Here is a 14448-nt window from a genome sequence, read left to right on the forward strand (position 1 = left end):
TGAGCACCTAGTATATACCAGCATACCAGACCAATTCAAAACGTATTACTCAGGATATGCAGACTGTCAGTGCTCGCAGGGACCCGGGCATGCAACGAAAAGGCTCCCGCTCAGAATATCTGTAGGAGTTGATAGGAGTAAAGAATCGGGACTTGGGCCGGGCGCCGTGGCTCAAGCCTGTAATCCCAGCACTTTGGGAGGCCGAGACGGGTGGATCACGAGGTCGAGAGATCGAGACCATCCCGGTCAACATGGTGAAACCCTGTCTCTACTAAAAATACAAAAAATTAGCTGGGCACGGTGGCGTGTGCCTGTAATCCCAGCTACTCGGGAGGCTGAGGCAGGAGAATTGCCTGAACCCAGGAGGCGGAGGTTGCGGTGAGCCGAGATCGCGCCATTGCACACCAGCCTGGGTAACAAGAGCGAAACTCCATCTCAAAAAAAAAAAGAATCAGGACTTGGAAACAAATTTAGAAATGGGCTTACCACGCACACCGTTCACTTTATGGTTGCTTACCTGTTGCCTTAACACCGGACTCCCCACTAAACAGAGACAGCTGGTAAACACGACCAGCAATTTGCAAATGCATTTCAGGATCAAAGCTTACAACTCTTGCAGGACATCTGCGTTCTCAGGTGAATCTGTGCTGCAAGGTAAAGATATGTCCCACACACATCTTAGAAGCAGGTAGGTCTCAGAGCCCAGAAATGCCTTTAATGCGGGGCTTGTGAGAGCTGATAAGGTCTGAGAGCTAATAAAGACCCTTACGTTCTTAACAATTTAACTTACAATTCCTATTTCTTTTCTCTTTCTGTTTCCTTTTCTCTTTTCTTTCTTTTTTGTTTCTTTCAGACACAGTCGCCCAGGCTGGAGTGTAGTGGCACCATCTTGACTCACTGTAAGCTCTGCTTCCTGGGCTCCATCTTGACTCACTGTAAGCTCTGCTTCCTGGGCTCAAGCAGTCCTCCTGCTTTCAGCCTCCTGAGTTGTTGGGACCACAGTCACTGTTATGTATAAAATGTTTCTTTACGGTGATGCAAAGAAAAATCAGTACTGGTACAAAGTATCTCTCCACAAAGCAATTCTTTTTACTTCCTGCAGAAAGAGACTCCCATAGCAATCTTGCCAGGAGAGTACAAGGAACATGGAAAGCAGAGGTATTTCTTTCTTAGGCATTTGGGGTCGTCCTTACTGCTGTCTCTGATCTCCATTGGCTGGAGCCAGACCTCACAATCTAAACTAAAACCTGATGATTGGCTAAAAATTTGAAACTTTATCTAAACTAAAACCCGATTGGCTAATAACTTGAAACTTTTCTAAACAGGTAAAAGCAATGGGGGAGAACAAAGAAGTCCAAATAAGGAAGGGGCATAGGCTGCGAGCTGGGACATGCCTGTGAGCACAGACACCCTGGTTAACGTACAAGGCCATAGAATGGACTGCGTGCCTGTGAGCATGTCTAACGGCTACATAGGACAGGGCTTCTAGCAAAAGGGCAAGAAGGTTTTTGAAGCAAGTGTTTAAAACAGTTATTTCTAACACATGAATTTTCTTAAGCAAGGAAACTTTGAGGAGGAACTTTTCTACACTTGGCTAATTTTTTGTATTTTTTGGTGAGATTAGATTTTACTGTGCTGCCCAGGCAGGTCCTGAACTTCTGAACTCAAGCGATCGACTCACCTTGACCTCCAAAATGTGGGGATTACAGGTGTGAGCCACCGGCCCATGCCCACGCCTCCCATTTCTTGACACAAGAATCCCAACTAATACACGTTTCTTTTAATCCCCCCAAGAGACATGTATCACGTTGCTTCTGTGAGTCTTTGTTTGATTACCTGTTTTTTGCATGTATACTCCTTAAAATTTGGAAATAATATAGGCTGATTTTTAAACCTCGTTATTAAAGACAAGTCAAAAGATATTCTAAGGTCTGCATTTTTCCTAAATTCCCTAAGAGTTTCAGTTCCTCAGAGCAGCCCCAGAGCTGTATCCAGGAGCTGATGGCTGGAAGATCTGGATTAATCCACTGTGGTCTGCGAGTCACGAGGGGTTGCCTGGCCATGCCTTCTTGATGCTCAACTAAAGGATTTAAAATGAGCAAATTTATATTATAAAAGAAAGAAACCGTGGACCTAAGGACAACGTGACCGTCAAGCTATGACTGGCTTCTGAGTTAAACTACAACGAAACCTGTAGACTCCCTGCAGGGACAGCACCTATACCCGGGCAGGTGACAGGGAGCGAAGATGCCCACAGGTGCCCGGCTCCTCGATTTTCTGGCCCCGCATTGGCTCCAGCAAGTGTGACCCACAATCACCCTGGACTCCTGTCTACTCCTGGAAATTCACCTGCGGAGGGTCAACACCCTTTTCTTTGCCTAACCTGGGACCACACCCCACGTGCCTCCAGAGGAAAACTGGATGCCTGAGCACCCTGGGGAACGGGAGTGGGCAGGCCCATTTCAATGGGTGGCAGCTACTGTCTAGTGTCAGTCAATTGCTGCTGTGAAGGGCCTGAGCTCACACTTGCCAGATCTTCCAGTTTTCAAGAGAAGCCCGTGAGATGTCTTTCAATATTTAAATGCTGGAAATTGTACACGGTTCCCCCCAAAAAATCACAAGGACAAACACACATAAGCTCCAGATTCCTTATGGGGTCTGATTCCATATGGAGGCCACCATCTCAGGCCAAAAAAATTGGAATTGCCAGATTCTAGGTCTTCAGGTCCATGACAATTTGGCTGCATTTGTCCCTTCCAAATACGTCTCCCTCATTCCAGCGTTCTTCTGCTGTTACTTCCAAAGTTTCATCTTCCCTCAGAGACACCTGTACCCATAGGGCTCCTCCTAGATTTTCCCCTCTTGTTATGTCCCTATGGCTCTCCTGAGTGCCCGTGAATAACCGTCTCTCACGTCAAAACATTATGAAACTCTCCCTTTTCTGAGTTTGCTCGCTTCTTTATGTCCTTAGAATCTCCCCCCAACCTTTCCACCATTTATTCTTCTCTGTGGGGAAGGCCACCATCGATTATATAAACTGAAGATTTCAGATGCACATTCTCCCAGCAATTTCTAAAAGTATTGATGTCCAAAACCCAGTTCTGCCCAAAGAATTATTAAAGGGATACCTTTCTATTGCTTCTGAGAAAAGTTATTTTGTTCTCCGTGATATAAATTAAGAGATGTACTAGGAGACCCCTTGCCCATTCCCTGGTCTTCCTGTCTTTGGCTAGGACTTTATGAAGGTGTGATGGTTGGGGCTGCAGCAGCTGTATTGCAACCATGAAGACAGACGTCTAAGGATAAAAAGACAATATGACAAGGATGTTTCAGCAAATGAATGGAGACACTCTGGTTCTTCAGTAACCCTGCTGGGCCCTCAAACCATCTCTGGACTGCCTTTCTCCAGGCCTCTCATTGTTGAAACCATAGCAACCCCACTGGACAAGCGACTTTCAGGAGGGTATTTCATTACCTGCTTTTGAAATCACCCTTACTGAAACAGGCACTAGTATTGTCCACCTTCTCCGGTAGCTCTCAGTGTGCTTCTTACCACAATCTGACCCATCAGAACAATTCATTTTGCAGCCTCAGTCACTGGTTCAGGCCCATGTCTCAGCCATAGCCAATGAATCTCAATTTTAAGACTTTTGCAGAATTAATAAGAAGTGAGAAAAAGAACCCTCACTCCAGGCTTGCTGATGGTATAGCCCTGAAGATTTTACGGGTAATCTCAAGGAGAGAGACTCAGCAAGAAAGGGACCCACAAAAATAAGAGCAGAGTCAAGAATGTCGAGGACTAAAAGCTATGAGAGCTAACAGAGACTCTTATATTCATATTAATTTGCAAATTCCCATGACTTGAAAGCAAGAATCCCAACGAATGCACAGTTCTTTCAATCCCCCAGGGGGAAAAAACGTATCATATTGCTCCAGAATTGATTGCTTGCTTATGTTTTGCATATAAACTTAAAATATGGAAATAATAGAGACTAATTTTTAAAGGCCACTATTAGAGACAAGTGAAAAATATTCTAAGCAATTCCCCAGATCCAAGAATCCCCAGAGTGTCTGAAGCTCATCAGAGGCCCAGACACATAACACGCAGTGCGTCCAAGAGCTCAGCGAAAATCCATGCGACCACATCAGGGTGACAGATGCCAACTTCAGAATTTGAATCACTGACCCAATATTTAACGTTCTGCACAGGACGTGCTGAGGGAGAGACAGACATTCTAACGCTCCGGGCCAGCCACACAAGACCCGAGAAGAGAAGGCAGTTCCTCCTGCTCTGCTTTATATCGCCTTGAGGCTGGCTCAACTCCCGGATCCAGGGCGGCCTTTGAACAGACGTGGAAACCTGAGAAACTTTCAAAGTGTGATGTCACTTCTGCTGTTGGGGAACTGAAAGCAGTTCACCTTCTTTGGGTCAGAGCGCACCTCTCCTCACTTCTGTGCTCGGCCCGGGACCTTTCTGGAGGGTTTTGTCCCACCTGGAGACCCGGCAGGGCCATGCCTCACCGTCATGTTGGGCTTCCTGCTTCCTGCAGCATCTAAATATTTTTGCTTTATCACTGACGGCACCTTCTGTGGATTCTGGAAACTCTTCAGCCCCGTGAAAGGAGCTCCCTGCACACTCCGGCAAACAGTTTTGCTGGCAGAGAGAGCCCAGGGAGAGACTCTGTCTGGAACCAGAAGATGAGGGAGGGCAGGAATCAGAAAAGAGGGGACACAGGAAGACACAGCTGTTTCTAAGTAGGACATCCTTTTCTCTTTAAAACCCACATGTTGAGCTGGGAGCGAGGAAAATTCCTGCGGAAAATGGATTGTTGTTGACAGCGAAGTACTTGTGAATGGGAATCTATTTTCGATGAGGGCTGAAAACAAAGCCTGCTTTGGGGAAATAAACCGTGACTGACATTGTTTTGTTTGTCTCCTGCAGGCCGTTGTCTCCAGCAGAACACCACGCACGTTTATTTATTTAATTAGACAACTTTCTCCCACCCCTCCCTGTCTGCCTTTCCCTTTGCAAGATTCCGGATTGAGGCTTCAGCAGCATCTCGTTAACAAGGAGACATAGTCACTGGATTTTTGAGCTCCCAGAGTGCTGTGTCCTTGGTTCTTTCATGAGCTCTGTATTTTGGGACGCGTACCTGTAAGACTTTGCCATCACCATTAACTATTACAAATACTGATTAAGCTCTTAGTTGTGTAAAACAGTGTAGGGGACTCCAGAGAGTAGAAGTGCTCAGATTCCTTTGTCTGAAGTTTGAGGTCCATCAGAGCCTGACTGCTGTCTTTTCCGGGCCTATTAAGTAACAGATTTCTTTCTTTCTTTCCTTATTTTCTTTCTTTCTTTCTTCTTTCCTCCTTTCCTTCTTTCCCGCGTCCTCTCTCCCTCCCTCCCTCCATCATTCGCTCCTTCCTTCCTTCCCTCCCTCCCTCCCTCCCTCCCTCCCTCCCTCCTTCCTTCCTTCCTTCCTTCCTTCCTTCCTTCCTTCCTTCCTTCCTTCCTTCCTTCCTCCTTCTTAGTCTGGGTTCTGAACAAGTTGAAATACACAAAACAGATTAAAAATTAGAGGAAAATACAGTCTTAATTACTAATAAACCTCAGGTAGGTAGAAAAATGCCAAAGTTGCACCCCTGTAAAAATACTCACACCCTAGTCCCTGAAACCTGTGGATATGTTAAGTCACAAGAAAAGGGAATTGGAATTCCAAGGAGGGTTGCTGATCAGTTGTGGGAAAGTGCTCCTGGGTTATCCCAGGTGGGTCCAGTGTAATCTCAGTGCCCTCAAGTGAGAGAGGAGGCAGAGGAGGTGGGGGCGGGGACGTAACTGCCGAAGAAAGGCACCAAGAGGCAAGACATTGCTGACTTTGAAGATGAAGGAAGGGGCCATGAGCCAAGGAATGTGGGCAGCCCTCAGCAGCTGGAGGAGGAGAGGAAGTGAATTCTCCTCCAGAGCCTCCAGAAGGAACATAGCCCTGATGACCGACTCTAGTCTTCTGACCACCGAAACCTTGAGATAATACAGCTGAGTTGTTCTGAGCTGCTACGTGGGTGGTAATTAGTCACAGCAGTGATTGAAGGGAAAATAATGCAGAGGCCATTGTGGAGATGGTGGTTGGAGCAGGTTAGGCAAACGAACAGACTAATAGGAAACGCTGGAGTCAGGCAGGCTGGGCCAGGTGAGCCCAGGTGAGACGTGCACCTGCAGAAGCAGAGCAGGGCACAAGCCCTCTGTGCATAGCAGGTCCCATGAGGAAGGATGGAGCTGAGCCTGGCACTCTCATGTTACTTCCTCACATTTACCAATCCAAGAAATCTCTGCCCTTCCCAAGGAGCAGATGTGTCAAGGTGGGAGAGAGGCCAGTGCTGGCAAAACTGCAGTCCCCTGCACCTGGGAGGAAAGTGCTGGGACTGAGGAGGAACCACCTCCCTGCAGCCTCTCATTTACTCCCTCTCCACCGCCCCCCCAACTATGCTCCTTCCTCTGAATGCGCATGTTCAGTGTCTCCACCTCCGGAATCTCATCTTGACTTTTCAATGACTTGAAGTGGTTCTCTCCGCAAATCCTGTGCATTTCAAAATCCACGTTGAATACTTCCTGTTTCTGAGAACTTTCCTGGGCCCTCAAGCCCTTAGTGATCCTGCGTTCTGCTGAAACACCGTAAGACTTATTCCCTAGCCTGCTGCATTAGCAATTAGTCTTAAATATGTCATCGGTGAGTGTTTTGAATTCCTATTCCTTGTTTGGCTGCTTAGCTGCTCTGGTGTTTGTCGTAGCCACTCAGCTACATCATGAGTTCTCTGAGAGCAGATCTCACGCCTCACACAGTCTGGGAAGCTCTCTGGGGCTTTACAGGGAACTTTGCTTTCTGTGGGATGCAGTAAAATGCTTCTTGAATGATTGATTCATTAAAAATCCGTCCTGCTCTATTTGATCACATATTGGCAAAGTACTTACTGAGCACACCTTGTGTGTGAAACGTTGTTCTAGGTACTGGGGAAAGAGTAGTAAGCAAATGAATTCATTCCCTAACCTCAGCCCTTATTTGGGGTCCCTCACCCCTGTTTATGCAAATATCCCTCAGTTATATGTAACTCCAAAGTTGGCTGGCCATGAATCCACGACGCATGGTTCCCTCTGCTTCGCAAAGACAAGCACTGCCTTTGGAGCACGGTCACTCCAATCCGGATTCTACCAGATCTGTGCAGAGGCCACCGCTAGGCCATGTGGCATCTTTGTGGGAATTTTAAGATGCTCCCCTGGGAGGCTGCAGAACCTTAGCGAATCAGGGTGAAATAGTAAACGTTGCCCTCTTCTGGTTATTTTCAGCTTAAGCCTGGGTCCGTGGTTTGCCGACTAGAACACAAGCTAGATTTAATTGAAGGTGCTGAGAAAATGGTATTTTTAACCTTCTGTATTAACCCTAAAGCAACTACATGAAAAAATAACGGGTAACTAGATTTCAATACCAGTTTCTTAAATCACAGATCAGGTACATACGTTTATGGGAAACATTTCCTTCAAAGCATGATAAAGAAGGCTTGTCTGATCCTGTATTTTATTTATGAATTCATTTCTTGAATTAACTGAACACAAACCTATGTCAATATGAACCTTATACCTGAAAGAATTCAAAGCAGAAGCAGCTTTCTTTTTATACTGTTTTCCCTTAAGAATAAAAAAGTTGGCCGGGTGCGGTGGCTCACTCCTGTAATGCCAGCACTTTGGGAGGTGGAGGCGGGTGGATCACAAGGTCAGGAGATCGAGACCATCCTGGCAAACATGGTGAAACCTCATCTGTACTAAAAGTACTAAAAATACAAAAAAAGAAAATTTAGCTGGGCATGGTGGCATGAGTCTGTAGTCTCAGCTACTCGGAAGGCTAAGGCAACAGTATCACTTGAACCTGGGAGGCAGAGGTTGCAGTGAACCAAGATTGTGCCACTGCACTCTGGCCTGGAGACAGAGCTTCAAAAAAAAAGAATAAAAACATTGGGCAAAACGCACTTCCAATGAAAATCTGCAAACGGGATAACAGAGTCTGAGTGAATACACTTTTAAAGGACTGCCTAGATCAATTGGAATTGTCACTGGTTCCTTATTTACTGTTATTTCACCATCATCTATAATAACCTTGCTCAATAATATTTTGTAAATAAATATTTGAAAGAATCAAAAAGTAAATGGAAGAAGTGTCTAGGAGATACCTTATTGGGAAACAATGCTGATTAAAAGGATTAAGTGTTCATGATTCGGTTTTTATGATACCTGCATGCACCTGTGTGTGGATGATTTGGTCAGAAAGAATTGTTTCGCTGTGTTAACAAAAAGTTTTAGAGTCAAAAATGGAAAGAAATCTCCCTTTTTTTTACATTAGCAGAGAGATGCAGTTCATCACATTTCTATTAATTGCCTTTATCCAAAGTCAGGGCTGGGGAGGACTGGGAGGTGGGCAGGAGATGGTATTTTTGTGACAAGCAGGAAGTTACCCCTGGCAGCCATGCACCTAGGTCACTGCCCTCAGATACAAGGCCACAGGTGATAGCAGAGACAGGACCTTACCAGCGGTGGTCAAATCCCCATTCGGGCTCCTTGGTTCCTCTCTCCTTTCTTCCCTCCCAGAATCATATAAAATGCTGACTTCTAGGAGAAATAAAGAGCAAGTCTCATCTTTCATCCTAAAGCAGCTCCTTCAAAACAAAGAAAACACAAGGGTTATTTCAGCCCCCTCAAGTCCTTATCATCAAGTGATTTTGTATAATTCTCTCCGCTTTGCAAAATCTCCATGCTCTGGAAAGGGCTGTTGGGAACAGAATCACAGGTCAAGGTGGGGGTGTGGGGACTGAGCGAAATGACCATGATGCCCCCTTTGGATCTGCTGTTCTGTGATTTTAGTAAACTGGAGTGAGGTCTTCTACCTCCCACTCACAACTCCTGCTCAGTCAGTTCATTGGTTGCTTGGCTGGTTTTAGTTAAAATTCTTCCCCGGCCCATCTGATGTGGTTAGAGTGTCTCCACCCAAATCTCATCTTGAGTTGCAATCCCCAGGTGTTGAGGAAGAGACCTGGTAGGAGATGATATGATCACGGGGGTGGTTTCCCCCATGCTGTTCTTGTGATCGAGAGTGAGTTCTCATAAAATCTGATGGTTTTATAAGTGTTTGGCAGTTCCTCCTTCATGTGTTTACACTCTCTCTCACCTGCTGCCGTGTAAGACATGCATGCTTCCCCTTCTTCCATGATTGTAAGTTTCCTGTGGCCTCCCCAGCCATGTGGAACTGTAAGTCAATTAAACCTCCTTTGTTTGTAAATTACCCAATCTTGGTTAGTATCTTTAGAGCAGTGGGAGAACAAACTAAGACACCATCCAATGGAGCAACATTACACTCAACCAAACGTAAGTATTTACAGCTCAGCTAGTGAGAGAACTTAGAAAGAACAAGAAATACATAATTTCATTAATGCTCAGTCCTCTGATCTGGGGAGTGAGATGAGACATCTACATTTGGCTGCTGTTTCTGGGGCCTCTCCTGCTGGTAGCATCTCTGTCTGTACTGTGTCATTCTAATATTTATTATTCTCTGCAAACTGACTCAACAACAGAAAACCAATCACCACGTTTTCTCACTCTGGCGGGTGTTGAACAGTGAGAACACATGGGCACAGAGAGGGGAGCATCACACATTGGGGTAGGTTGTGGGTGGGGGACTAGCGGAGGGACAGTGGAGGGTGGGGAGGCTGGGGAGGGATGACACTGGGAGAAATGCCTGATGTAGGCGATGCGGGGTTGGAGACTGCAAACCACCATGGCATGCGTGTGTCTATACAACAACCCTGCGGGATGTGCACATGTACCCCAGAGCCTGAAGTACGATAAAAAAAATAATTAAAAATTAAAAAGTAAAGATTTGTATTTTTCATACAGCATGTGCCCTAAACCTGTGCCTACCACATTTCCAGCTGTGCATCCCCCTGAGAAAATGACTCTTCTGTTGAGTTTATTCAGTTATTTTGACCACCCCAGTTTCTCCCTCTGTGCCGTTTGTAGAATCCAAGCCTGACATCAACTGTGACTCTAGTGACCCTTCCACTGCATCCAAGATTTTCTATTGACCCCCCCAGGAATGAAGCAGCCCTAAGGTCACTGTGAGATATGTCAGAGTCACTGGTGTTACTATCCTTCCCGTTCCTGCAGATGCTGCGTTTGCTTCTAAAGGGGAAATCCAGCCAGGGCAATGCTGAGGGCAGGCAGCTGCCAATGGTGGGATGCCAGGCATCTGAGCTTAAGCCTGAGCCCAGAGGGATGGGGCCGGCCTGTTGGGACAGCCAACTGCAGGAGACGGTGATGCCTGGTCAGTCAAACAATGGCAACTCTTCCTCTTTTCCCAAAGTTCTTGGAAAACCATAAACTCCCTGGGGAAGTAGTTTTGAATGTTCATTAATCTGGGATGGGTTTACATTAAAAAACAACATTTAAGGAATCTCATCTAAAACTCCAAGGTCCTCAGAAGAGTCTTCTGTGGGCTCATCAAAAAACACACCATTGACCAGGCACAGTGGCTCACACCTGTCATCCCAGCATTCTGGGAAGTCAAGGCAGGCAGATTTCTTGAGGCCAGGAGTTCAAGACCAGCCTGGACAACATGGTAAAATCCAGTCCCTACAACAAAATTCAAAAATGAGCTGGGTGTGGTGGTGCACACCTGCAGTTCCTCCTACTCAGGAGGCTGAGGTGGGAGGGTCATTTGAGCTAGGAGTTCAAGGCTGCAGTGAGCCATGATAGTACCACTGCACTCCAGCCTGGGCAACAGAGCAAGACCCTGTCTCAAAAAAACATCCACAAGCTATACAGTCAGCACAATATACATGTTGGAGTCACGTGGGACAGCTGTGCTCCTCAGGCCTTTGCCTTATGCACCAGAAGCTGAGGGGATAGAGGTTCCTTGTGAATGTGGGCACAGGAGGGACAGCTCAGTCCACACTGGAGTGGGGAGCCTGGGTTTAGGGGGCTCTAGACGAGGGGATGGCGAAGGTGGTCGCCAAAACTTGTTGTGTCGACTGCAGTCAACCCTTCCTTCTCTCCCGATTCCCTGTCCAGCAGCTACATGTAGACTCTGTCTGTGATCACCCACCCTTCAGATTGTGACCATTCGACCTTCAGACTGTCTGTGAACACCCGCCCTTCAGACTGTCTGTGAACACCTACCCTTCAGACTGTGAACACCCACCCTTCAGACTATCTGTGAACACCCACCCTTCAGACTGTCTGTGAACACTGGCCTTTCAGACTGTCTGTGAACACCCATCCTTCAGACTGTGAACACCCACCCTTCAGACTGTGAACACCCACCCTTCAGACTATCTGTGAACACCCACCCTTCAGACTGTCTGTGAATACCCGCCCTTCAGACTGTCTGTGAACACCCACCCTTCAGACTGTCTGTGAACACTGGCCCTTCAGACTGTGAACACCTGCCTTTCAGACTGTGAGAACCTTCCCTTCAGACTACCTGTAAACACCTGCCTTACAGACTCTCCATGACACCCGCCTTTCAGACTGTGAACACCCGCCCTTCAGACTGTCTGTGAACACCCACCTTTCAGACTGTCTGTGAACACCTACCCTTCAGACTGTCTGTGAACACCTACCCTTCAGACTGTGAACACCCACCCTTCAGACTGTCTGTGAACACCCATCCTTCAAACTGTCTGTGAACACCCGCCCTTCAGACTGTGAATACCTGCCCTTCAGTGTGAACACCCACCTTTCAGACTGTGAACACCCATCTTTCAGACTGTGAACACCTTCACTTCAGACTGTCTGTGAACACCCGCCCTTCAGACCGTCTGTGAACACCTGCCCTTCAGACCGTCTGTGAACACCCGCCCTTCAGACCGTCTGTGAACACCCGCCCTTCACACTGTCTGTGAACACCCACCCTTCAGACTGCCTCCCTTTGTGGGGCCCTCACCTTCCTGGCTTCCTGCACTGCTGGGTGGTCAAGGTGCCTAAGGGTATAGGCTGGGCAGTTGCCAGGAAGCTTCTGGGTTAGAACTCCAGGGAACAGGGAAATCTATGGATTCTCCCCATTTCTTTTCTCTGTGTGGCTCAGTTATTGGGAGGGGACTCTTCAGCCTCCTTGTGACCATGAAGCCCCAGCCATGAAGATGAAAGGCTCCTCCTTCGTCTCCATGGCCCCAAGAGAGTAGGAAAGGGGAGAGTGGTTGGTGAGGATGATGAGGATATAAGAATGGCACAAGTAAAAAGGATTTTATTTTAATCTTTTTTTAATCAGACAAATAGTTCATGTTTTACTGCCAAACCATTAGGAAACACTAAAAAGAAAGAGAGAGAGAAAAAAATACCCATTCTTTGTAGTCTCACAATGTTCCTGTTCTCTCTCTCTTTCTCTTTTGAGAGAGGGTCTCACTCTGTTGTCCAGGCTGTAGTGCAGTGGCATGATCACAGCTCACTGTGCTTCCACATCCCAGCTCAAGCCATCATCCCACTTCAGCCTCCTGACCATAGTCACACACAACTATGTATGACCAGCTAATTTGTTTAATTTTTGTATAGACAGGATCTCACTATGTTGCCCAGGTTGGTGTTGAACCCCTGCTCTCAAGAAATCCTCCCACCTCAGCCTCCCAAAGTGCTGGGATTGCAGGAGTTAGCCATCAAGAGAGATAGATGCCCAGAGTGCTTCTCTCTTGATCCTTTAGATTTTACATCTTGCTAATTCCCTTCCCCAGCACGGAGGCAAGGAACACACTCAGTTCTCTCTCTCTCTCTCTCTCTCTCTCTCTCTCTCTCTCTCTCTCTCTCTCTCTCTCTCTCTCTCTTCCCCGCCCCCCACCCCAGCTCTCCAATTCCCAAATTAGGAAAACCCTTAGTTCTAATGACCTCAAGAGCTTAACTTTCAAGGCCTCCCCTGGGGCTGGCCTCCCATGCGTAGCCATTGTCCTGGTGGTTGCAGGCACCCAGTCGCCCCATTGCCGTTGAAGGGATGAACACACAGAGCACCTGATGTTACTGTTTCTCGGAGCCTAAATGGAGGCAGCTCATGTGCGCTCACAGAGAGTCACTTGTTTGCTCATCGCTTCTTGAGTCTCAAGCACAATCTCTTTGGAGGATTGGTGGGCAGATGGGACAACAGTTTAATGCCAGGATAATCCAGCCGCAATAACAGGCAGGCCTTCAGAAGCACTGAAATAATTGCATGCTCTAAGAGTTGGCTCCAAACAGCAATTAAGGCAGGAGCAGCCACCTTTTCAGGGCCCTCGCTGGCCACACAAAAGAATCAGGTTCTGTGCTGATAAAAGAGCGTTTCCAGCCAGTGCAGCTGATAATTACGTGGCCTCGTCAGAAGGCTTCGGTGTTTACTGATGCAGTGGGGAGATGTGATTGAAAAACTACATTTAAAAGGAGAGGAAAAGAATATGAAGAACTGCCTTTTAAACCACTTAAATGTCCGCAAACGTAACAGCTGCAAAGAAATAGGACGTGCAATCCTTTACTGGAGGCACCGTTATAAAAACGTGGCTGAGCTTGACAGAAGCCTGAAGGGCACTTTTGTGGGATTTCTAATGCTTATGTATGTGCACTATTGAATTTTTAGGTATGTAAATCACGGCTTAGCGAGGATGGAGGCTGTTTATTTAACAAAGGCACAGACAGGGCCCTAATGCGTTGAGAGTGAAGAGGCTCAGGCTTGGCCAGGATGCAGCCACGTCCACGGGGAAACTGCCTTGCCATTAGACCAGAGTGAACTGTGACAAGCAAAGTTCATGCGCACGCATCATCCTCTTCACAACGAATAATCCCAAGGAAGCCTGAAATCAACTCCCTGTTTATTGCATGCCATGTAACCCTTATCAGCACCGTCATTTATACACATCAAAATGAATAAGCAGCAAACAGCAGATTATGATTCCAGTATCTGATCAGGTGCATGTGGTCTCTGTCAGCAGCCGCCGGGTTATCTGGAGATGGGGCAGTGCCATCCCTCAGAGCTCCAGCTTCCATGCTGGATTGCCTGTGCTCAAATACCAGCTTGGCAGCTGCCAGCTGTGCAGAACTGACCGAGTTCCTTTCTCTCTCTCTCCGTGTCAGTTTCATCTGCAGTATGAGGACGACAGGGTAGAACACTGAGTATGAAAATGGACAATGGCAACATCGTACCTGACATTCGAACGCTGACCCACTTCCTCTACAAAGAGCAGCCCGGGAAAGCAAGCCACAGCCTCTGCAATCGGTGCAGAATAGTCAGGGCTTGGTCGGTGACTGTCATCTGTCCTCATGTTTGCCCTCATTTTCCACTCAGGATCAGTGAGAAGCAGCCAAGTACGGGCCCCAAACTAATCCTGGAAGATGTGCTGCTTCTAGTTATCCCACCCACACCCAGCTCTGCAGACTGGCAGGCTCCACTCTGGGCACAC

The sequence above is a fragment of the Callithrix jacchus genome, chromosome 9 (genome assembly GCF_049354715.1).
Source record: "Callithrix jacchus isolate 240 chromosome 9, calJac240_pri, whole genome shotgun sequence".
Taxonomy (NCBI): Eukaryota; Metazoa; Chordata; class Mammalia; order Primates; family Cebidae; genus Callithrix; species Callithrix jacchus.